General features: G+C 37.8%; 1 protein-coding gene and 1 long non-coding RNA gene across 8 annotated transcripts in view; one reads left to right on the forward strand and one right to left on the reverse strand.

Moving 5' to 3' along the window:
- The window catches only part of ARSJ (arylsulfatase family member J), a 219,623-nt gene that overhangs the window by 53,858 nt on the left and 140,568 nt on the right, over nucleotides 1–25,197 (forward strand). For 2 of the 5 annotated variants that reach the window (XM_068941763.1, XM_068941766.1), the window contains exon 1: nucleotides 10,435–10,633. The exons of 1 other annotated variant lie outside the window; for it this stretch is intronic. The gene's annotated coding sequence lies outside the window, so the exon portion shown is untranslated. Of the gene's footprint in view, nucleotides 1–10,260; nucleotides 10,634–25,197 lie in introns of those variants that run through there. 2 more of the 5 variants (XM_068941762.1, XM_068941760.1) reach the window with 2 other exon arrangements.
- The window catches only part of LOC104138030 (uncharacterized), a 48,536-nt gene that overhangs the window by 8,933 nt on the left and 14,406 nt on the right, over nucleotides 1–25,197 (reverse strand). For 2 of the 3 annotated variants that reach the window (XR_011140870.1, XR_011140871.1), the window contains exons 3-4: nucleotides 18,606–20,138; nucleotides 16,704–16,802 (exon numbers count right to left, since the gene is read on the reverse strand). This is a non-coding gene — a long non-coding RNA (uncharacterized lncRNA). Of the gene's footprint in view, nucleotides 1–14,607; nucleotides 15,324–16,703; nucleotides 16,803–18,605; nucleotides 20,139–25,197 lie in introns of those variants that run through there. The other variant, XR_011140869.1, reaches the window with a different exon arrangement.

A 25,197-nucleotide genomic window follows, 5' to 3' on the forward strand; every position in this document is an offset into this window, starting at 1 on the left:
GAGCTTAAGCCTTCCTTATTTTTCCAAGATAGCATGTTGTGTTTTCTTAGAGAACAGTAGAGCCACTTTCTATAGAGAGTAGAAAGTATATGCATAAATTCATAATTATGAAAACCCAAATTATATGCCAAAGCAAACATGGAAATGACAATGCAAAAAGAGAAAAAACACTTAGAAATCGGTAGGCAAAACAGCAGTTAAATCGTATTCGTATGCTTACACCAAATGAAATGTAGGACACTTTTAAAATATCCTGTAATTGCATTCTCGATCTGAACCCTTCAGTAGGCCGTGGGTCATGAACAAGACATTGTGTTCAGCAAATAAATTTGTTGCAAATTCGTCTTCTCCCCAGCTCATTAACTACTGTCAACAATTGCAACAAGTTTGGTGATTCACACCTGCCTAAGTGGTTAGGCAAAAATAGTAGGAGCAAGGGAGTTGTACAGCTTCAAGTTTATTACACCTTTTTTGTATGTGGGTCATATATTGTCACTCACAACAGTCATTAAGTCTGCTATGCCAAAAGGTTTCCTTGGCCCTTGACAAAAGGTTGCTGAAATTCATCTCCCTTGCCCCTACTTTAGTAGGGTTCATCTATTTGGTTCAGTGGGCAGCTGTAATACCAAGGAGACCCTTAACGCTCTGTCACTTTGTGGTAGCATTACTCAGTATAAGTTATAAGAAGGTGGACAACACATTTATTTTTATTTAAGTATTTATCTGTAAGGTAGCCTTATGTGTAAATACAAATTTCTCAAGTGTATGCAAATCCCATCAGGATGTAAATTAAGTGCTTATGAGGAATAACTTATTTTCTCCCTGCGTATCTGTTATCTAGTTCCATGTGCCCTAGAAAAGGTTTATGACTTCAGAACTTCATTTCACAATGCAGTAATGTTTCTGAGGAAAGGACAGAACTCTTTGCCATTCACGTTGCGCCACTGTCCTCGTTCTGCAGAAACTATTTCCTTGAGCACAAACCAATACTCAGCCTTAATGTATAATGACGTGAATTGCCCATTGCTGGGTATATGTAACAACTTCAAGTTCCTGTGGCACATGAAGTTATGCGGAGCCTGCCGGGTTGTCGCAGAATCAAAACAGCAGAGTCTAGTGCTAATTTTAAAAGTTAGCCAGTGGTTTCACAAGTATCGTTATGAATCCAAAGATATTTGGGAAAAGGTGGCAAAATCATCCTTGCCCCGAGGAGTGGATTTATATTCCCTCAGAAAGAAACAGACCCTACGTTTAAGCTCCCCATTACCTAACTGAGGCCCTAACTTCCACGCAGTGGATGAAGAGGTACTACCTCCACAGTGTGGAGTCCTGTCCCTTAGGAAAACAAAGTCCTGAGGATTTGGGGATCTCGGATAGTTCGAAATGATTGCATTTCTACACACTCACGCGTGTACACGCTCACGCATGTATACACTCACGCTCTTCTGCTTAGATGCTTGTCATTCTTTGCCAGTTTATTGTAGTAGGCTGTGGATGCTGCTGAGTCTCAGAAACCTGAAGAATGCACAATAAGGAATGTCTTAGTAACGTGCATTCCCTCCCAGCCGCTTGGAGTGGGCTTTTACAGGAATGTACGCAGGCCTCCTCTGCCACTTTATCTTCCAGAGAATATGCAGTGTCTGTATTAGAGATGATTCACATAGCTAATTAGGCACAATATGTATCTTATAGGGGACTGATTATATTTTTGGAACTTGATACTTTCTTTTAAAACCACGCACGTATGCACTGCTTGATATTTTGACAATTTTAGAACATTGACCCTGAAACAAGTTTGTGACAGAATATTCTTTTAAACAGTTTTAAATGCCTTTTAGTGGCTTTAGTTGCCAGAAATGGCTGCCCACTACAGCAAGCAGGCCGAAGACATTTTTCTTTCTTTCTTTTTTTTTTTTTAATAACAAAGTAATGACTGTAGTTGTAGGAGCAAAGCTGTAAGCTATTCAGTAATTACTCTTTATGAAAGATTTCTTATGTTTACTAAAACCAATGTTATGTATCGTGGAGTCTGAGCTAATTGTTGAGTTCCACCATACAAAAAATGAGTGGGTGTCCTAGAAAAGCGCTCTATGCCAATGTCCAGGCTGGAGCAAGTGAACTCAGAAAAATGTGAGTAGGCCACATGGTCATCTGGGGTCTTGTTTTTATTTTTCTTAGTCTCGTTATGTTGCTCTGTTGTCTATATCATGTGACAAGTTGTTCTTCTATCAGTCAGCAGAATGAATTATTCTGCACAGCTGACTTAATTATGCATTTATTAAATCCCCTTAGCTTCTCAAAGACTGGATGATTAAGAAATTGTGGTGGTAAGCATAGGAAGAGAACTTAAATAGAATAAAATGGGAGGAAAGAGAGGCAAGGGTGGAGAGTAGGTATTCCAGCCTGTCCACCTGGCCTGGTCTTACCTCAGCAGTCTGGACTGGCACAATCCGGTAACCGGATGAAAGGTCTATTAGGACGTGTATCCGTTTGCATACTGTACGGTGGTGAAGGAGAGCAGTTTGTTTCTGCAGCTGCCCAGTTACGGCATGTAACCTTCGCTGTCACCCTAGTTGTCATTCTCCCAAGGGGTGGGGACCCTGTCAAATCTGTCGCTGGTGCCTCCTGACTAAAACCATCTGTCTCTTACAAAATATGTGAAGGAGGGGTAGAAAGATGTAAGGAAAACGCTTACTGATGTTCCTCAGCAAATGATTATTTAGGTGCATTACAATAGGTGCTGCACGTACTTAAGGATCTTCATGCTCAGCAGTGATTAAATCAGTAAATCGCGGTTTCTGTTGCGCTACTCACGTTCTGATACTCTATCGCTTTTGTAGGCGAGGATGAAGGCTTAACTGACAGTGTGCTGTTCTGGCTTCAAACACAGCTCTACTGTTGTTAAACTAGTCTTGATATGGGCAAATACAAGATGAAAATCAAGTATTTGTTTCTGATCTTTATTGTTTAGACCTGCCTTGCCAGACAGTCAGTAAGATCATCCACTGTTTTGGCTGCTTCATGACAGAAACAGTGCAAGCCCCATAGTAAAATAGATGTTAGGGAAGTAAATAGAGTGCTAACACTAGAGAAAACAATGGGTTGAAGGAATGAAGTAGCACAGTTGTTATGCTAAACAGTTTGCAATTCAGCATGCTATCTCACCAAGTTGGGAAGCCAAATCTTAAGTTGTTATTTAGCATCTTCAAGAAGTAATTGCAGTAAAATTACTGGGGAGTGTCTGAATAACAACTTAACTATCATGCACGAGGGAACTCGAATGATTAAAATGAATCATGTAACAATGCTGGCATGCTCAATCTTTTATTCTTTCACTGGTTTCCCTTGCAATGGGATACTTGCAGCCACTGGCTACTGGAAGAGAATAGGCTGTGTCAACATCTGTCTGGTGGGGCACTGTGTGGCAAACCCCTATGCTGTGGTCCCCATGTCAGCCAGATCAGGCAGGTGCCTGGCAATGCTGCTCCTTGCCTTCTCCTGCAGGCCTGGAGAGCTGTTTGTGTGTTTCCCATGGGTGTCGGGGCACAGAAATGCAAACATGGTCACCTTACAGCACAAAGGTGGGATGCAGTCAGGACGGGCATCCAGTACGGGGAATTTGCAAGCCCTCCCAAGTTACCTAATCTAGGTGATATCATAAAAAAGGAATGAAATCCCTCAAACGTGTCCCAACAAAGGCAAATTACCATATGTTTAATGCAACTTACATTGTTGACTAAGAGATCTTCAAATGAAGATTTAACTTGGATTTTTTTTCCTCTGGAAAAAGCTGCTGGAGGTGCTGAAAACTTGCACGTGCTCTGTGGGTGTGCTCCTGTGTACAGCTGACTGGGAGGAAGCCTAGTGAGTAATGGGTGGAGTGTCAGCAGGGAGTTTGTTGAGCCTTCTGCTCTGACATCTGCAATGTGTCACAGACCAATAGGAGAGAATGATGACAAATCTCTGTCCACCTAAGAGTAAAGACTGTTTTTGTACATGTAGGAGAGTGGTAAAAGGAGCTAGTACAGTCACATGATCATCTGGCAGTGTTCCAAAATGTATAATAACCCATCCTAAAACTTGAAAACCGCTTTTATGTAGGAGGAGAATTTTCACCCTGCAGCAATACCCCCAGGAAGTACTGTAACCAGGACTCCCAGCACTGAAGGCAGAGTAGTCCCTAAACCACTAACGAAGAAAACAGGAAGGCTTGGAGAAGGCCTTTTAGTATAATATTTTCCTTTTCATCTGCATATTATCTTGTATTTCATTCTAGATCTAGTTGCTTTTTTTCCTAGAATGAAGAAGAGTATATGATTACTGTATTAATCTCTAGTGCATTGTTGAACAAATGCCATTTATACAGTATTTAAGAACAGGTTTGGACAGAAACCTCAAACTTCTACCATTTAGCTTTTTTAAGTATAGTCTACCACTCTAGATATGAAAGAGCGTGTACATGTTGTCTCAAGTACACACATTCTTCATAAGTAGCTGTGACATCCATAAGAGCTTCAGAAATGGCTTTTATAGCTAAAATTAAATTTATAGCTAAAACTAACTTTTTTAGTTATAGCTAAAATTGTGTTCATTTAGCAGCTTTACAGCTCTCTTTCCATATTGTATTCCCATGGAAGAAATAAATACAAAAATCTCTCCAAGTTCCTTCAATATGTAAACGTGCTCTTTCCCAGATTACGCTGGAGGGATAATTGTGTAATTCTAAACATGTGATGAGTTCAGTACCCCAGAGCCTAAATAGAAAATGCATATTCTTGCAAATCCTAGGGCTTCCTTTGCTGCATAGCTGCATGCTTTTGAATTATATGAGGCATAGTTCTGTTAGCTTATCAGAATTGTTGAGAAGTGGAGTTTTTTGGAAAGGGCATGCAAAACACAAATTAGTTAAACGTTATGCTAAACATGTTCCCAGCTCATACCCCTGGAAAGTGTGTGTGTGTGCATGCATGTATGCGGTTTTCTTTTTTTTTTTTTTTTTTTTTTTTTCAATCCTCAGTGTTTTTGTAGTCATGTAGTTGGGACATGAATTTAAAATGTAAAGCAATAAATCAGATTTCTGTATCTTGTTTTAAGAAGCTCATGTAAAATGTAAAGTTGATTTGAGAAGGCTCAGAACAGTAGTAATAAAAGGGCTCGATTTGCACAAAGGTTGTAACAACATTAAAAATTATTTCCTCGCATTGTAAGAAACAGCAAGTGTCCTGCATTGTTTCATGAAGAGAAACAGACTCAGCATCACCTAATTTGAGGTCTGCTAGAGTTACTGTAGGTGACAGCATTGAATGTTTTAAGCTTCTGTTAACTGAGCGTTCCTCTGTCTAAAAATCAATGCCCAACCACTATCTAGTTACTACCCTTATTTAGGCTGAATCTCAGAAAATATTCCTCACAGAGGTAATCTGTAATCCTTCTCCGTTAGGTCTCATCTCAGTGAAAACCTGAGAAGGATGTAGCAGTATATTGGAGGAAGCCTTTCATTGTTCTGAATTAATAGTTTGTGAAGCAAAACTTGTTAAATATTTGTTATTTAAATACTTGTTAAATATTGTGGAGCATAAATGGCCAAAGTTACTTGTTGTCAAAAATGGGAACTCTCTTCTCCCCTTCTCCATTTCTGAGCCAGGCTTTTAAGTTTTACTTGCCAAACAAAATAGGGGAAAAGGGTTTTTGGGAACTTTGCTTTGTTTTTTAAAAGATAGTCTATAAAAACAAATAATGACTCTTCCTGAAAAAACTGGTAAACTCAGTACTGTAGATTTCAGAGCACTGTAACTAGAATTATACCCTGGCAAATGTTAGGTATGATATTTGTTTTGTAGTAAATGGGATCTCATATCAGTAACAGCATCCTTCACTGTATTAAACATTTATGCAGGAGGTACTCCTGCTGATGAGCAGTGTAACTCTGTGAAGCTTCAGTGATCAAAGTTGCTGTCTTTGTGCAGTGTTTTGTAGTTGAATCCAGCAGCACCCTTTTCCTCATCTCCTTCCATTTCATTCTGCCCTTAGCAATACATCTGTCTCATTATTAAAAATAATAATAATGGCATCTCATTTGCTTTGACAGCAGAAGTAGGAAATTTATGTATAAATCAACATTTTAAAGTTTGTTTTATTTAAAACTTTCTTTGCAAGTACAAATTACTGATTTCAAACCAATAAAGGCTACCTCAGATGTATCTCCTCTCCCCACCCCCCAGTCTCTGTTTACATAGGTGCTCTGGGGTAAGGGTTGCAGATTATATGAAAACGTTGAAAGAAATGCTGAATGCTAGGAGAAGTATTTCAGACTGTAGCTATTGAAAGAAAGTGCTATAGGAGAGCCATCAGCTCTCCTTTTCAGAAGTTTTTGAAATAAATTACACAGTGCATATTCCCAGATTACATTGAAATACTTGATCCTCTTCCTTAGAAGCAGGATTGACCTGATTATTTGGACTAACTTCTCTGATTTCTTTGAGTTTACAAAACAGAACAGCTGTTTAGTAAAGTAGAACATTAAAGAAGGTAACGGTGAGACTGCCTGTCTTGATTTGCAGCTTAAATTTACTTGTGACCAGTTTACACCTTCTTGCTATTGCTTTAACAATTTTCTTCAGTTTAAATAGTCTCAGGTGTTTACAGGTGTCAGCAGAAATAGATTGCATCTTTACATTGTTGATTTGCTTTATCAGTACAATCCTAATCTATTTATCTTGTTCATTAATGAAAATATGAAATGAGATAGTACCCAGCAGTATATCAATAGTAACCTCATTGCAGCTTCTGCTTTCAAGAATTCCTGTTATCGTCTCTCTTTTAGCCAGTTTCTGCTCACCCAATATTTCTTGCACCAATCTATCTTCTCAGGCATAATTATTTGTAATAGAGTAGCACATGAAAGCTTGAGCTAAGCTAAATTAGGTTTACTGCATTTCATTTGATTGGTAAATTGGTTATGTTATCAATGAAAGAGATTGCTTTATAGATCCTACACTTTCTATTTTCTAGTTGTATCTTACTACCGTTGCATTGACAGTGCTGAAAAGTCTGTACCAGAGTAGTTAGTTGCAATTTGATGTTACAGTTCTTTCAAATGGAAACTGTTTGTTCCAAATGACTGGAGAGAATAAAAAAACAATTGAAATTGTCTGCTTTTTTCCAACCTCACGGTGTTTTATGTTGCTATACTTAATTCCTAGAAGATTGCTGTCCTTTCTCCCACATTTACCTGTCTTTTGCATGCAGGAGTACCACTTTAACATTTCTAAGATTGAAAAATGATTTAAAAGTACTAATGCATACTCACTCACAGCCCTTCTCAGAGGACAAGAATATTACTTCTATCTTTACAGCCTGCTGTCACCAGCATATACAGTAAGTATTACTTTGACAGCTTCAAGTGTTTCCTTCACTTCATACTACTGTCTTTATGGCAGCTGACAGTATTACAACAAGGAATAGTGGTTGTTCTTCATCCGAAAATAAACAGCAAGCAGATTTTTTTATTGTGCAAGCACAAAAGGAAAACATGTAGATGTCCTGAGAATTCAGTTTCCGGTACATACATGTCTATACTAGAAAAGAATTTGAATCTTTTATGTTGATTTAAGGGGACGTTGGCATTACAACAGTCCTGAAACTTGACCTAGCATGAAATATTTAGATCACATCTCTCCCTTTTGATTATCAGTTTTAAACAGGCACTAAACAATCTAGCAACAGGGAATGAGAGAAAAAGGTAAATAGTTTTGTAAGGTTATCACAAAAGGTATTATATGTAGCTGCATAGCTAGCAGGTCAAGAACAAGCCCTATTGTTGTCAGCAGTGATACAGCGAAAAGAAACAGATTTTAAAAAAACCTGACAATGTCACTGCAGAAGAGACAGGGTTGAGCCACATATTGTTCAATTATAAAAGGCAATGTATAAAATATTAGGTTTACAAACTTGATTGTATTTTTAAAGTGCAAATAAGAAGAGGGATAAAAGAATGCATGTATAGGTTATATATCTATTACTTAAAACGCATATTTGTCACTTTAAAATATGCATTGGTTTATCCATTCCAGTTCAGAAAGTCATTGAAAGGCTATATATATTCATGAATGATTTCCATCTATTATTTTTGAAGACTATGACCTTTCAGATTGGAATGTCACAGGTATGGACTCCATCCAGTGATCAATATTTAGTTGGGAGGAATGGTCCAATGCTGCAGACTCCCCCCTTTAACTGCTGTTATCTGCATGTCTAAGGGGGTTTGTGTTTTAGTTACTTGTTCCACAATGGTTGCTGATTTCAGCTGATCAGTAAAGCTTGATTCCAAATGAATCTTCTGTTTGTGAGACTTTTCATATAATATTCTCTCATTAATTAAAGTATCAACTTGCAAATGGGAATGATGAAAAGAGAATCAGCCTATCTTACCTGTGCTAGTATAAGAAACATAATTAGGGTCCAAAAACTCTAGGCCTATGCATTTTGACGAGCATTTACTTCAAAACAGTATGATGGATGAAATGTATTTAGGGATGTTTCTATTGTATTTTCCATTTTGTGGAAGACAAGACAGGATTTGAGAAAAATAGTATCTTTAATAGATTTTAAAATTTAATTCCAAAGAAATTTTGGGCTAGATTCTGGTATCGGAGCTTAATTGAGTTTTGAGGGTTTTTTTTTTTTTCTTTTAACCCATAAAATAATGAGCGACTCTAAAACACATCTTCACTGTCATGTATAGGCTTCTTGCACTGCAGTGAGAGAAGAGCTGTCTCCCTTACTGTCCTCCCCTCCCCTTGTGTTAGGCAGGGTTGAGGTGCAGGCAGAGTTTTGGCTCTATTTCTGTCTCTAGCATGCTGGAGAGTAGTGGTAAGCCTGTATTTCAGAGCACTTTGCTGTCTGTTGTTTTTTCAAGAGTATTAAATCCATACATAAAATAGCAGCAGAAGAACGAACCATATTGTGACTCCTAATAGCTTCATCAGGTCCTTGTCCTGCTTCTTGCTCAGGTTATAGAAGGAAGTCTTATTAATACTTGTAATAAAACTTCAGTCTAGTCTTCATATATAATTACTTGAAAAACACTTGCAATTACCTTACATCAATTATTTCTACAGTCATTCTTACAATCCTATTGCTCAGGCTACTCATGTAGAAGATACGGATTTAGCTGCCCTACCCTGCCTTAACATTTCAGTTCTGATGTTTATTTACTCCTTTTATATCTCCTTGTAAATAACTAAGCGTCCATACAGAGAGTCCTCACTCTGTAGGCTAGCGCGGTACAAAGTGCACATTTTGGATTTTACAAAGTCACAAATGTCAACATCACAAATATTCCACGCCCCCATACTACATAAAGGAAAGCTTGTTTGTGAGAATAACTGATTCCATTTTACAACCTATTTTTTGAAATATTTTAGACACTCTTAATTCTGAACAGTGGAGCGAGTTAAAGTACCTGAGGGTAGCAGAATAAGTCTTCTAGTAGAGTAAACTTTTGCTCTACTAGTAATAAGGATAATTAACTTCAAAGAAATACAGAATGAAGTTCTGGCTCCTTAGTACACTGATTATGTAAGACAGGTGTGCCTTTTGAATTAAATTTGAGTGACAGTAAAGCTCCCTTGCCCTGAAGAGTACATGAGGAAAATTAATTAGAATCCTTCATCATAGCTGCTTTTACGTTGCTTGCTGTGTATGTTGGATATCTGTTACAACTGGTTTCACAGTATTTCAATTGAGCCATGTGTATCTAAATGCACGAGGCTATTTTGGATCCTAACTCTCATTGACCTGTTGTTATAGAACACTGCAACATCTAACAGCATGGGCCAGCCTCTGAAAAGAGATATATCAAAATCCTCTGTGTTCCAAAATGAACTTTGATGTAATGTCATGTCATGTGAGATAGCAAGTGATGAAAGGAGAAAATTCTAGCTATTAGATCAGCTTAAAGATCTGTCAGTGCCTCATTTTCAGAGAAAAGAGGAGGAAAAATAAGCAAAGAATGTTACTGGTGTGATTTGCAAGTAATCCTAGTAGTTTTTGTGCCCATTTCTGAGGCTGTCTTCTAAAACTGTTGCAGCATTTTGGTTGGATAGCTTGATAAGCACACACAAACTTACTGACAATTACGGTGTCCTTTCAGGATCAATATGCTTCTAAAAGAGCCAATCCAGCACTCTAGGTATGGTTTCACATGGTGCTTTCTGCACTTTGTCATCCTTTGCACCTTTCCTCTTCTGACAAATTGCCACACTGTTAAGAGGTGACTTTAAGAGCAGTTTGATCAACCTTTCTGAAGACTGAACACAGCCTCCACAGGCTGCAACATTTGCAGGGGCTAATGTTTAAACTGAATATGCTGTCATTAACGCTGAGTAGTCAGAACAAGAAGTTTTCACGGGCCTCGGTCAACACTTTAATCTCATACGAATGTACATTGTTGCAGTTGTCACTACCATGCCCGCGGCTGGGTCAGGTAATTTTCCTGATCTGAAAGTTGCCAAGGTGAAAAAAGTGGTCAGTTTTCAGCTGGGGCAATTACTTGGTAAGGTTCACCCGGACTATGCTGAAGTGCTCATACAAGCACAGTCTCACGAAGGAGAAGCAAATAAGTGAATAAAGGGTAAGGCAGTTTAAAATTTTTTCTGTAATATTTTCTGTAATATTTTGTTAAAGGAAAATGGCTCCTTTCATTCCCCACCTCCTAAAATGAAACATTTACAGCTTGAGAGAGTTAGGATGTTAAATAAGAAAATCTGATTATGTAGGGGGAAAAAACCCCTGACCCTTTATCTGTGGTGGTGTTTTGATCCTCCTCTGCCCTTAAGTGGTATTTGTGAATCGGAAGGGAAGAACTGCCAATAAAACTAAGCTGGACTAATTCTTTTTGATAAGGGGCCTAGTAAGGATGCAATGCAGAACCAAGACCTTATGATGAAATTTTCATCAAGACATTTGGTATAAATTGTAGAACCTGTACTGAACCTTCTTGTAGTAATCGGCCTTATGACTAAAATTTTCCCATGGAATGCTTAACCTTAACTTAGTAATTGAATAGAAAAACAATCCTACAGATTTATATTAGTTTACCTGATCTTTTATCAGTTTCTGTCCCACATAAATATTTCATGTACGCCTTGAAAATAAAAAAAGAATCTGAGAGTTTCCTGCTTAAAAAATAAAATAAAGCTATTTATGGTAACATAGTGTGACATACAGTAAAACATGTCATTAACATTTCTATTAAATGGAGGTTACATTTTGTAGGTTAACTAGTCATTTGTATTGCAATGATGCCCCAAATTCAAAACTGAGACCCCAGTGTGCGGGTTCTTGTATGTGTAGAGAAATGGTCCCTGCCTTCAAATGCCTCCCATCTATTTGGAAATGATGTATGACTGTGACAGATTATAGATCGGAAGGACGAGATTAGGGATCATCATTGTATGACCAAGTTGGGTTACCCTTGTGCACAGATCAAAAGGGTATAATTATTATAACTATCAGCAAACACAGGCCTGAGGAGTGTCACCCTCACCACCCAACAAGCAGGGAGCCTGTCCGTATGCTCTAAGTCTGCCAGCTGACTGAGGCAGAGTTTATTGCTGTTGCAAGATGCCTGCTGCTCAGGCTGATGACAGGGAAGAGATGCCATACACTTTATTTCAGGGTAGAAATGTTGTACTGCTGCACAGCAACTCTAACAGCTTGTCAGAACCGGCACTAGAAGACCTGAAGTGGGAATCCCATTATGAAACTGTGAATGAAGCAAATCTCTTAACAAGGAAAGAAAAGTAGTTTAGAAATTATGAAATTAGAACTTCCTACTCCAGACAGTCAGTCATAAATGCGACTTAAAATTATTATTGCACTTCCATATTTCGGGAATGTCTACCATATACTAAGCTTTATCTTTTCCCTGCTTATTTTTTCCTCCCAATCTTGTATATATAAACAATTTGTGTGCCTCCTTTTAAATGGTTGCACTTACTCCACTTGATTAGTGACAGTGAAGAACAAAATGTTCATAACAAGCCCAAGAAACTGGAATCAACTGCTTGACAGGAAAGGTGCTATAATATGCCTGTAACATTTTTCAAGATTTTTGTGCCTCAGTGGAAAGTGTCCTACTGATGTACCTGGTTTACTGTCAATTCCTATAGTAGTAGAACTGGTGATTATGAAGACAGTAATCACATTCAGTGATCCTAAGAGGAGGTTTAGTCAAAATATCTCGAAAATGCACAATAAGAAAATGGTACTCTAATATCTGAAACTGAGGAAGGAAATGAAATTTTAGGTAACAGTAAAGATAACAATTAGTCTGCTTAGATAACACTACAGTGCATATAAAAGGAGAGCATTCTACCAAATGGAAAAAGACGAAAAAGGGATTTCATGTGTTTGGCATCTGTTGATAGCCAAATGATCAGTCATCAGATAATAACCCGAAGAGGCTCTTACCTAGCATTTCCCATACCCCAGCTACAACTTTTACTGGGAGGACAGACTTCTCTGCTCACTCTTGCCTTCTTGCTTTGCAGTATATACCCTGGAGTACTCCTTTTGAAATTCATTCGGAAAAGCCTCCATTCTTAAGTTTTATGTCTTTTGTTTCCTCGGCAGATGTAGCATAGCGTCACGGTTTTTATTCAGGGGTTGCCACCAGGCACCCTCGTTTCTAAAGTGGAGCCATACTTTCAGGCTGATGCAAGAAGGAACTGCTTTGTTTTGTCACTGCGAAAAGTGAAGTTGCAGGCAGGCCCAGAAAGGCCCTTCCACTGTTGAAATGGAGTCAATAAACTGCCTTCTGTATTAGTGACGGCTACTAGTTTGGGACATACCTGTGATGACCTATGATAGTTACTGCCATCATGTTCTTATAATGGGTCACTTATTAAAATGCAAGTCTGATGAGTAACTTCAGATAAATGCTGAAAGAGAGATGGTACCCCCTTATGGATATTGAGGCATGAAGTTGCAGGTCTCCTGATGTCACTCATCAACCTACAAAATCCTTACAGGACGTTTAGGTCACAGATGAAGTTAAGGCAATTTCAACTCGTGGAGGTTCTCTAGAGACCTCTAGAGAGAAGAGCAGCATATTGCCATTCAGATGGATACTCCAGAGAAGAAATGAGTCCTATCTTTGTGTTCAGTGTTTGGACAGTATATAGAACAGTAAATCAGGGTGCGAGGTACTATCATGATGGTAAGAAACCTATAGGCCTCAAAGGGTTTTTTGTATTTACCTGATAGCTGTGCTTCCTTGCCTTAACCTGACTTTTACAGATCACACGTCATGCAAATTAATTTTTAAGTCATTTTCAAATGATTAATAATGACTGTTTGAGTACATAAATAGCCTTGCTTCCTCAAATTATGTAGTACAACTGTCCAAGGTTTTGGTTGTTACGCTTCCTGCACTGCTGCTTGGAAATCGTCCTTTGTGTATTGCTAAGATTTACAATCTTGTAATGTAAATGCCTGAAGGTTTCAATGAAATTACAACTTGACAAACGTTATTATCTAATTGAGGTTGGCATTTAATAACCTATCAGTCTTTGCTGTTGGAGCCTTGGGGTTTTGGATGCATCTTTGCAGAATGCCCAGAAACACTATCTATTGCATTGTGTATATATAACCAAGAATGTTCATATTCAAATTCCCTCTCAATCTTTGACAATTTCATCTTCCTTAATCACTTAGTTTTTTATTTGATAAAGTGAATGATCTGCTCATCTTTTCACGTTATATGTTCTTATGAAGATAATGTCTATTACTGACTATGGGGCAATCAAAATGCTGTAGAAGTGAACTTTACCCTTCTATGTAGGTAGGAAGAGAGTTTCTGAATAAATGTAAACAAATTGGCAGAATTCTGTTATATGACTTTAAACAGTGTAGGAAAAGCAGCTTTTTGCAATTTAATTCCAGAGAGTTTTTGAAACACTTCACTAGGGCCCTGGCAGTTTCACCCCCTTTCACATTCTACCAGAGCACTGTATTAAAGGATCAAGTGAAATCAGATTGTAGAAAATACAAATAGGTCTTGGATTTTCACTGTTAACATGAAAGTAGTGGACAAGAACAAACCTGAAACAGGGAAGAACATGTATAGAAGACTTACAGCGATAAAAGTACGTGTAAGGACAAAAAGAAAGAAAACTAATTAAATATCCGTGCTTTGACTAGAAAGCTTTATGTCATAATTCCTATCAGTGAAAGGAGAGAGAGTGTGACAGGCATGTGGGTTTCTTTCTTTTTTTAAACTGCCTACTCTGCCACTGATAGAAATTGAGGTTGTGGAAAATCTAAAATGTGATAATCTCATGCAGATGCAAAGGAATTTGCACTAGACAAGTCAATACCCTGGTCTCCAAGAGGGCCCAGCTCTCTTATTAAGCCATTGTACTTCCATTCCTTTGATTTTCTGCTATGTGATAGTTGCTTCAATAATTAGATATATTTTAGGTTAAATTCAGACTTGTAAGCAAGCACAATCACAGCTTACACTTGACTTTCTTTATCTGAACTTCCACCTAAATAGCACTGGCTCTCTTGCAATAAATTCTCAGAACAAGTAACTATCAAAGAGCATGACTAAGCCCTGAAAGGCTTCACTGTGTGCCACCAAGTCCAGATGTTAAAAGCATGTTTTTTCTCTTGCATGTTTAAAACTGGAATTAAGACATTTTGGGAAAGAATGAGAAGAGATGTGGGGGCATTGGTTATATGTGATGAGTGAGTATGATACGGTTTTCTTTTGAAAAATAAGCAGACTAATCTTCATGAGTCGTCTTGCTGATTGATTTACTTTAGTATATGAAATTGGAACAGTCCCAAAACATGGAATTTTGCAGACTGCATGATAAGAAATAAAATGTTGTGCTGTCAGCTATGGATCACAGGCTGTGGTGAGGGGCAAGCGCTTGGCTACCTGGGCAAGGTCGCAGTAGTTCCTCCTCAGGGTGGCCCAAGTCTCGAGTTCACTGACTGCGTTACTCAGTGAGAGGAATCACGTCACCTAAGCAAGCAAGCAAGCCACTAGGTTGCCAGTACCAGTGCCTGCTACAGTTTGAAGAGGCGGCTTCGCCTGCGCGCCCTTCGCTGGAGCAAGGGCCGCCGCGGGGTGCGGGAGCGCTGCCCTCGCCGCGGCGCGCCTCCCTGCGCTGCCGCCCGCCCCGCGCCCTCTGCTGGCTCCGCAACGCCCTCGTGTGACTAGCCACCGGCGTTTCCTTGCGTTCGGGCGCTGCCTTGGCCCTTCTGATAACTCTTCGGTCATCCTCCTCGAAGAGTCAAAAGTACTAGCTCTGTTAAAGTGAGATCAGATAAGGAGAGTGTTTCACTGGGTTTTGCATTGATAGTAGTCTGCTTAATCAGACATCTGAAATATCTATGTCCCTATGTTCATGCGTTTGGTTTGTGGTGGCTGTTTTATTCAGCAATAAGAGCCCTTGTTTCACGTGGTTTAATAGAAATTGCTTGTTGTAATAGCTTGACTTATCAACACCTTGAATATTAAAGTGCTTAGGTTAAGATTGTCTCGAGTTTTAACGTAACTTAGACTGTAATGTTGTATTAAAGAAATGCCTTTACCAAAATTCCAATGAACGCTTTGTCTCACGGAGTAATCAGCTGAACTAAACTGTTGGCTGTATTTGGAGTCTCGGTCAAAAGCAGGGATTGATCAAAAGTGACTTAAGAAAAGCAAGTTTTACTAGCTATTTAGTAACTAATTGCGAAATGAACTTGTAAATATGAATTTTTCTCTTCCACTCTTCTTTAAAAATTCTGAAACAGGCAATTTGAAAACATTTCACTATTATAAAAATAAGGAAAAATCCTCACAGGAGTCAGGATTAAAAAAAAGTTTCAGGAAAGGAAAAAATTAGAAGGAACATCAGAAATTGTTTAACATTGGGCCATAATGGTCAAACAAAACAAGATCTGGTTTTTAACCTCTGTTTTTCTTAAATCATCTGTTATTGAGATACCTGAGAGACATTGCTTATTTGCTTTGCCAAAGTCCTTATGAGGAAATACCTACTTTTCCCTCAATAACATCTTTCTGCAATGCTGGATAAGCACCTGTGAACTGTCTGGTGTCAAACTCTGCATTAATAGTTGTTAGGTAATACTGAGATTTGCACTACTGGACACACATAGATTTGAGGATAAGAGAGAAATTTTCCTGAAATGGGCAGGGATTTCAGAGTTTACTTGCATTCTGCTATACTTCCTCTTGAAGTTAAATTAGCCCATGTGGATTTTTTGCTACAGGAGTTAGATAGCTTTCAACACTCATTCTAGATGCTGAGAAGCCAGTCTGAGTATCACTGTATGACGTTGTGGTCAGGCAGAGCTGTGAAAAGCGGCGAGAAGTATAGAGGATATCTGAATAAGGGTATAGGGATTTCTTCTGGCCTTAAACTCCATTGAACTCTGTCAAACTGAAGTGAAGAATAACAGGACCACAAAGTCAGGTTTGATTTCCTTATCACAGCCCTACAGCAAAAGCTGAGGGCCCTTTTTGCTCCCTCTCTGCCCTACGAGTTGGAATGGGAATCCTGTCCGTTTCTGCCTGAGCACAGAAAGTGTCTTCAATGGGGGCCACTAGCTGAGAGCATTTGCTAAGGGCACCATTTCATAGTTTCATATCAGTTGAGAAATATGTTGTTGTTACCACTTACCTCAAATCACACGCAGCTCAAGCCTGGTTAAGGTGAAAGTGCAAACGCAATAATTTATTTATCCAAGTAAATATTCAGAATGCACGTGATGAAAAATGCCTAAAAGGAATAGGTGAAGAAATTAAAGGAAATCTATGCTTTGTTTGCTTATGCTAATCTTAGATGATGTGTATTGATTAGGAAAAGTTCACTTTCTCATAAGAAATCCTTTGAAGGAATAAAAATAAGTTATCGTAAGCAGTTGATTTTATTGACTTTTTCTAGGGTATTTTGTGAAAAACCTTCATGACTACTTAAAACGTTACTCAAATTACAGATTGAAAAGGTTGCATACATTTTAATTATTATTTTAACATTTTAATAATGTACATGTAGCTATATTTAATTCATTTGGAGTGGAGAAAAGGTGATTTTAAAAAAATCTTTGAAAGAAAATTCTTCATATTTTAAGAATTACTTCTAAATCTGAATGTTTTGTATTCAGCCGGTACTAACATTTATGTACTTCGATAGCCCTTCCACCTGAAGATGTCAGTATTTTATAGCTGTTAAACTAAACTCTATTGAACTAGATTCTAGATAAAAGATTAAAGTATGAAAATTATTCTTGTCAAAATAACTGCTTAATGCACTTTCATTTTAATACGCTCTTGAAGAAAAAATTTACTACTGTTCCTAATGATTCCTCTTTGATTGCACTTCCTATATTGTTGTTCTAATCTTTTTCATTATTTAATTTGCTGTAGAAGAACATTTATGATATCCAAGATGTTGTGTAGTGTAAACTTTAGCTTTAAAAAACGGAAATGAGGATTATTATATAGCACCTGCTAAAAATCTTTGATAGTCAGAGAAATGCGTAAAACCTAAAGGAACTAGAGGAGGCGGAGTGAAGCTGAAAGGCTGCTAGCAAGTATCTTTTGGGAACCAACAGCTTTCATAAAATAATCAGCTGCTAAATCGGCTCTCCCTTTGCTAAAACATTTCATGGTAGAGTGAAATTGTGTGCATACGTATTTGATCAGGTATATATATGTAGGAACTGGAAAGCAAAGACAACCTTGATTTTCTTCACTTAAGCCCTATTTCAAAGGAAATCTATTTCCATTCACTAACCTAAATATTTCTATTTGTGATCCAGGGTACAAATAATGTAATTCCATTTCTGGATAGCCTGACTCTTAAAACATGGACAAATCTATATAAATTGTCATTATGTGTAGACATCACGGCTGCTCAGATTCACAGCAGTGGCAAAAGTAGAAAAATCACGGTCAAGTCCTGTATCAGTCTGGCTAAACTAAAGAAGAATTTTTAATTCTTTGTAGAATATAGAGCCCACGCACCGAATCAAACAGTGCTGATTGCAAAGGGATTGTGGCGACACATAGAGTAGCTGGTTGTTATCAGCGTGTCACATATTTTTCATATCCACTTAGCTAGCTCATCTTCGCAACATTCTCATAAGGAGGTCAGATAATGAAAGAAGTATTGCCGTCTTCACCTCATAGTGAGAAAAATGAAAATTAAAGGTGAAGTCACTGATATAGGAGTTGGTATAAGGCCTCCTTGTTTTTTGGCTTGAGAATTCAACAGCTCTCTTCATATCCTGCTATATGCTATTAGCATATTATTATTTCCTGAAGATCGCATACGGAACAGCATATGCTTGCAAAACATGTGTGAAAAGTAATCCAGCCCCAGAGAAAATGAGCTGTGCCCCAAGTAGATTCTTTTTTATTAGGAATATGGTTTGATCAAAGACATGCTGGGCCAAGATCTGAAAACAAAATACCTAGGACAAGCATGTGGAATTCATCTTACATATGAGAGGCTTTCTCTGATGCCTTATCTACTGAAGTCATTTAAAAGATAATAGCAGAGAATGTTTTCCTTACTGACCTTGGTTTTTCAGAGTTAGAGAAGTACAGCTGATCCTAGTGTACTAGTAGTGTCCAGCAGGTGACACTGCAGCAACATGGATATAGTTGGATCATAATTAAGGTAGTTTCTGTTAAGGTATTGGAGACTCATAGTGAAGAATAAAATGGCAATTTTTTTTAAATTGAAAAGGAATATTTTAGTAAATATAGCTTTGTATTTTATATATTATTCATCAGACTATAAGTTTTCCATGTACAACTTCTCTATTAATTATATCAATTCCTATCATAAGATTATAAGAAGACTATTCTAACTGCTTATGTCACTGGTTGAGTTGTGGGCTTAAAGAGAATGCTGAATTTTTGGAAAAGATTTTCAATATAGCCTAACTCTGAGAGAATTATATTTGTTTACCATAGAAGACTTTCAGAGCATTTTTTAGGAAGACAAGGGTCCATTTCAATAGCTGAATCAATCATGGACAAAATCCTAAATGAGAAATGTAAGATATAGGACTAAAAGGGATCTTCTAAGTTACCAGGTTAAATCCCGTTCATTGGGTGCAACATTACCACAATATCCTGTTGATTCAATTTGTCAGAATTCATACCTAGGCTGGTTATTTTTTTGCCCCTCAATATCCCTATGAATCTGTTGTGGAAGCTTAAATACAGTGTTTCACATATTGAATTATTTAAACTTTTCTAATTTCCACCCTAAATGTAATAATGAGCAGTTTATAACTATTTCTCATGTATTTATCTGGTTTTACACACTCTCTGTCTCTCCGTGTTGTTTATGTAGTGAGTTATTCATAGGAAGCAGTCATATCTCTTCTCAGCCTCATTTTGGAAAGCAAAATCAACTGCAGCCTGCTTAGAGTCCCCTTTCTTTTAGTTTCTCCTTACAGGAAAAAGGCACGGCCAGTTCAGTCTTTGCTGCTGGGAGCGTTTGCAGAAATTTTGTTAATATAACGATGACCCTAGGATGCTCTAAAAATCTGCTTAAGATCAGGTACAAGAAATAAATTAGAAACTGCAGCTGCGTGACAGGAATAAAAACGCAGGACTGAAAGTAAGAGGAAATAAAGACATCTGCTCTTCAAATATAAGCTGATTCCAAAAATATATCTGTGCTAAAGAAGGACAGCATCCCATTCCTCCTGTACTTCACATATGCAGAGGTTTTGATACCTAAGATTTAACTGGAGTTTTCCCAGATAATACCAGATCTATTGTGCTTACTTCTAAAGACATAGTTGCCTTAAATCTTGCACACTCCATAGCCAAAAGAGCATCTGTGTCAGTAATGAAACCTATTTGATTTTCAGATTACAGGTGTTTTATTATCAAATCTCATAAATGCATATGATAGGACTATGACAGTAAGGAGACTTAGCTTCTGGTTCTCTAAGCAGAAGAAATGCACTTCATAAATCTTCACAGTTTTAGTCTCAGATTTTGCTGGTGCTTTAACGTTTGTGGCGTTGTTCCATATTTGCTCCAATAAAATAGTGAAGGAGGTTGTCCAGAATATGTACATCTGCTGTTGCTGGAGTGTGAAGGAATAAAAGTAACATATAAGCTTGTTAGCGTAAATGGGCCTTGACTTAAGCTCTGATTCAAGCACACTGAAAGCAATGTGAATTTTTCCATTCAGTTCAAAGGGTATTGGAAAAAAATTCTACTCAGTAGGTTTTATTTTTCAATATACATTAAGTAACTGTAATGGGATACAATGAATAAGATTCATCCTTCAAGTAAAGAAGAAGGCTGGACAAGTGCCAATAAAGTTGAGTCATGTAAAACTCAAGAGTTGGCTAGATGTTTTATCCCATTATTTTCTTTTATTTGGTCAATGTCCATGTCCCTATTTGCCTATTTTTGCATGCTTTATGAATATTAGTTTTCTAGATAATGATTTGGGGGAAGAAAATGTGTTTAGGAAAGGAGAAAGCACCTGGGTGGCAATTAAAATACATGGCAGCTGCTTCCTGGTTTTGGATAATGATTTTGATTATTTTACCTGTTCATGGTAATTAAGTCCACATGACTTTCTGTCTATAGAGTTGGCTGGAAAACCTGAATGCCTGTTACAGATATATTACAGTTTGATAGAGAAGAAAATCCCAAATCAAGATGAAAAGCCAAAAACTATAACATTTTTGTAGTACTAAAATGCCTCACAGTATTTTGTTTTCCTTTATGAAATCCTTGGGAACCTCAGCAGTTAATTGGGTTGTTCAGATTCAGTTCTGCCTTGCAGGGTTAGATAGTGTTATGGTATGAATTGTTTCTTAAAGTAGCTAAGTTCACAAAACGTGAAGTCAGAAGTTAATGTCCTCTAAGGTAGAAGATACCAGTAGCTTTGATTAAGTGTTGTGGGTTTTTTTGGATTGTTTTTTCTTTTAAGCTTTATCATCCAGGCAGAAAAGTTTAGTTTTTATGTGCCCAACATTTTAGAAAAAAATCTCATGATACACTTTGTAAGAGTAGAGGTTTACCTCCCTGTACTTGCCTAAACTTCCCTTCGTTAATATAGCCAAAGCCCAGTTTGCACAAGCTACCTGGCAGCTTTTACCCCAGATGTCCACCCATTACCAACAGCAGAACTGTACTCTGCAAACCCTTGAGCTTTCTAAACATTCCCCTCTGCTGCGTTTGCCACCTAGCAATATGTTTATGCTAACTATTATTGCAATGTGTTTTTGAAAAAATATTGACATATTAATAGTGTAGAGTATAATTTACCTCCTGACTTTGTTAGATTACTTCAATATCTAAGTGACAGTTAGAATAACAGTGAGAAGCAAGGGATTTGGAAAGACAGCTCACTTCTGAACCCGCTTTGCATCAGAGAGGAATGTTCCATCTATTCCTAAAGGAAAGAGAAAATCTGTAGGCTATCTATGGCTTCTCAGCCTGAAAACCTGTGATGGCTTTAAAGTCTGAGGAAATGTCATAGGGGTTCACCACATAAATCAATGTGCTTTTACCCTTATATCAGGTATGAAAGGCTCAAAATTAATCAGAGAGGACTATGTGGACATTATTTGAGGCTACCCCAAACTGTGAGATAATATAGTGAAGACTTAGTTTGTCTGGCACCCAGAAACACGTTGGGTGTTTCTCAGACTAAATAAGAGCGGGTCTTTGAGTATGTAGATGATTATTCATATTAGATGATTATTCATATATATGTGCCAGAGTCTTATCTATGCATAACAGTATCTCTAAAGAAACCTCATTAATATTAATTTTAAAAAAGCCCTGCCTTTCACGTATCATGGACAGGACTCTGTACACTAGGGTGCAGAGAGATCTGCTGGCATAGTAAAAGCTCATGAATGTCATTGCATTATATCACACTGCTATGGAATGGCCTGAGTTTAGCAGTCCTGTTGATTCTAACACAGAAGACCCTGCTTCTAAAAACTGTTATTTCTCACAAGATTAATTTGTTCTCTCTCTGTTTCCTAGCTGGCTAGGATGCAGTGTCATCCCCCTTGTTTTTATGGTTTTGGGGTTATTTTTTAAATGCCGAGTGCATATCCTACAGACTCCGATCTTCCCCTGACTCCCTTTCCCTGCTACCTCAATGCCTACCAAAAAAGTAATAAGCTTGTAGACAGTATCACTTATATAGTCAAACATGTCTGTTGAAAGTCAGACTGTGACTATGAAAGCTCATCAAGAATTTCTGTCATGTCAAAACCCTCAGGGATGGTTTGTGTCAGTTAGTCATCAAAGATTCTGTGAAAATATATCTTCCCAGAACATCCCCCAAGCCTTAATGAGAGGAAAGATTCATTCTCAAACAAATCAAGATGCTGTCAAGTTCAAGAAAAATCAAATTCAGCTCTTTTCAGCTCCTACTTGCAACTTCTCTTTTGCTGCTGGTCATGAATTCTGTAATGCCCAGCAGAAAGTTTTCTACTCTTACTTAAAACCTGCACACAGTGATTTTGCATGAGGATCAAACCTGTGTGTGACAGATTCTGCTTATTCATAGGCTGAGGTGAAAAAGGCAGTAAGGGGTTAATCTGGGAAGCTTTTTTTGCCACAAGGCAGGACTGGACAGGAATAGCCAAACTTCTCAGTGGAGAGAAAAAAAGATGAGGATTTGCTAGAATAAAGGCGTAACCAGTTGATAGCATGCTGTCCCAATAACCTAAATGGGTGCTTTTTTCTATAAGGTGCTGTTTGTCTGCTTTTGCTTGTTGGCTACATTGCTTTCTCAGTACTTAGGGCATGAAAAAATTTTAAGAAAGAAAAGGTTTTTATGGAAGACATTGTCAGAAATTGGCCTGAAATACTGATTTTGAATTTTTGATGTTCTGAGTGACCCTCTTGGTGAAGCATTCTTCACACAATGCAAAGCTGTGTAGCATAGGTCATGTCTAAAACTATATGCAGGGAAGTAGGAGTCATCTCCAGGCCTGGTTTATGAACAGAAGTAAATTGAAAACACTGATTGGAACATCTGGACACAACACTTAAATGCTTCTTTGCAAGAAGGCAGAAGCAAGGCATTTGTATGTTACATTTTTAGCCCTCCTCGGAGACAGGAATGAGGTTTGGGAGAATTTCAGACTCCTGAACATACTCGTGACTATTTTCAGCACTGAGGTAAAACACCAACTAGCAGAATTGAACACCTTATTGTCAATCAAAGCTAAGTTAGTCTATTCAGCAGACTACTGAAATGATCTTTTTGTTTCCCTTCAGAGTTTGCTGGCAAACTTTTTCTTTTTTTTTTTTTAATAGAAATGCTCTTCCTATATAGAGCAGCCATTTGAAATTCTCCTTCAGACAGAATGTTTTATTTCTTCCTTGTGATGTGTGAAATTGAGGAGGTCTTTTGAAGTACTCAGAATAAAGAGAAGTAACACAATTACTTTAGCTTTAAACATAGATCTGTTTATTGGACAAAGGATGTGTGCACTCAGGTGTCCAACACGGGGACTCACCTCTTCTCTCATTAAAATATATGTGACTTCCGTAGAAGTAACCCTGTTGAATTCACTGTTGTGTGCCCAACAATCTGCTTTATCTGCATGAGGTGAACAAAGTTCTTCAAGGTCACAATAAAATAATTTCTTTATCTTTAATTAGAGAGGCAGATTAACAATAGCATAAAATGTGCACAGTATGAAATAATGGCTGAGACAAATCTGATACAGTTTTAAATACTATTCTGTGAAAGGATTAGAGTTTAAAGCGCATAGGATTTTGGAATGGTTTTATTCTTTTCTGCAGTGGGTTTCAGAGTTTTCATACAAATGGTATTTTTGATGGCCACACGCTGCTCGCTAATGTTAAGTGAATGTGATCCAAAGCAGTTCATATATACCAAAGCAATGAAGAAATGCTGTCCTATGATGATAAAAGATTATAAAATCATGTTTCTCTCAAGCCTGCAAGATCTAGTCTGATAGACCTGTACTGAACACTGAAACACAAGATGGTGGAGGCTGTGGAGGTGAGGAGAGTTTTCATTACTGGCCTTGGCACAATGGTTTGTGCACTCACTTGAAATGCAAAAGTCTCATGTTTAAAACTCTGCTGTGCCTAATTTGCAGCCGGGTTTTGACTTCAAATATGCTTGAAGTATTTTTCAGAAAGCTTCCTATGAAACGGTAACACTTTGTACAAATAATTAGTTATTAGGGCCAGAAAGGAGAGGAGTAAAGGACTCAATATTTTAACTCTGCAGTCAGATGTGAAAAAGCCAGATTTAAGTCCTTGATCCAGTGATTATTTTATGTAATATAATATAGCTTCACCAGCCTTTTCCAGTATGGTCTGTTGCATGAGGTCTATATATCATCCCCCCTTCCAGTCAAGCAGACCCTCCTGAGAATATTCTTAGCAATGCAAAACAGGAGGGAGACGTTGGAAGACTGCCAAAAAGGCAGTGACGCTGAAGAAATGCCTAATTCCATGAAATTCCTATGTGAAGGCACGCGCTACCTGCTATCACTGAATTAGCTGCCTTACTGCCTTTGAAGGTAGGACTGAGCTTCACCTCTTCTCCTTGGCATTTCTCCTCTCCCTTCTCAGCTGACTGGCCGATTTGTTAGGCACCCATGGAGAGTCCAGGAGTTTAACATGGCCTATGAAACTACAAAAAAGTTAGGTATTGCAGAATTCATTCCTATAATTACGAAGTTCCTGTGTGACTTGTACCTGAAATGATTTGTCTCAGGTAGTTCACCCAGGTAGTGCCAAGGCTGGAAATACACAAGTGTCCCAATAACCAAATCCCACTGACTCTGGTCCCTTCTGTGCAGCCAAAGTCTTGATGTAATTCCTAGAGGATAGCTTTTTTTTTTTTTTTTTTAAAGCAGGTTATATAATCTTACGTTTGCTTGGTTTTTTATTATTTTTTTTTTTTTAGCATATACAAATATTTCCCTTTGAAGAGCTGTTTTTCTGGCTCCTGACCAATATTTGACCCAATCTTCTAAGCTCATGTTTGAGTGTTGAAATTTAATTGAAAAGTAACATTTCTGCTATAAAATTGCCACAGTTCCTTCTTTTTAGAAAAGAAAGTACCTATGTGAAGAAGTTCATATTTATTAGTGCCTAGGAAAAGCATGTTTGTCTAT

The sequence above is a fragment of the Struthio camelus genome, chromosome 4, assembly GCF_040807025.1.
Source record: "Struthio camelus isolate bStrCam1 chromosome 4, bStrCam1.hap1, whole genome shotgun sequence".
NCBI lineage: Eukaryota > Metazoa > Chordata > Aves > Struthioniformes > Struthionidae > Struthio > Struthio camelus.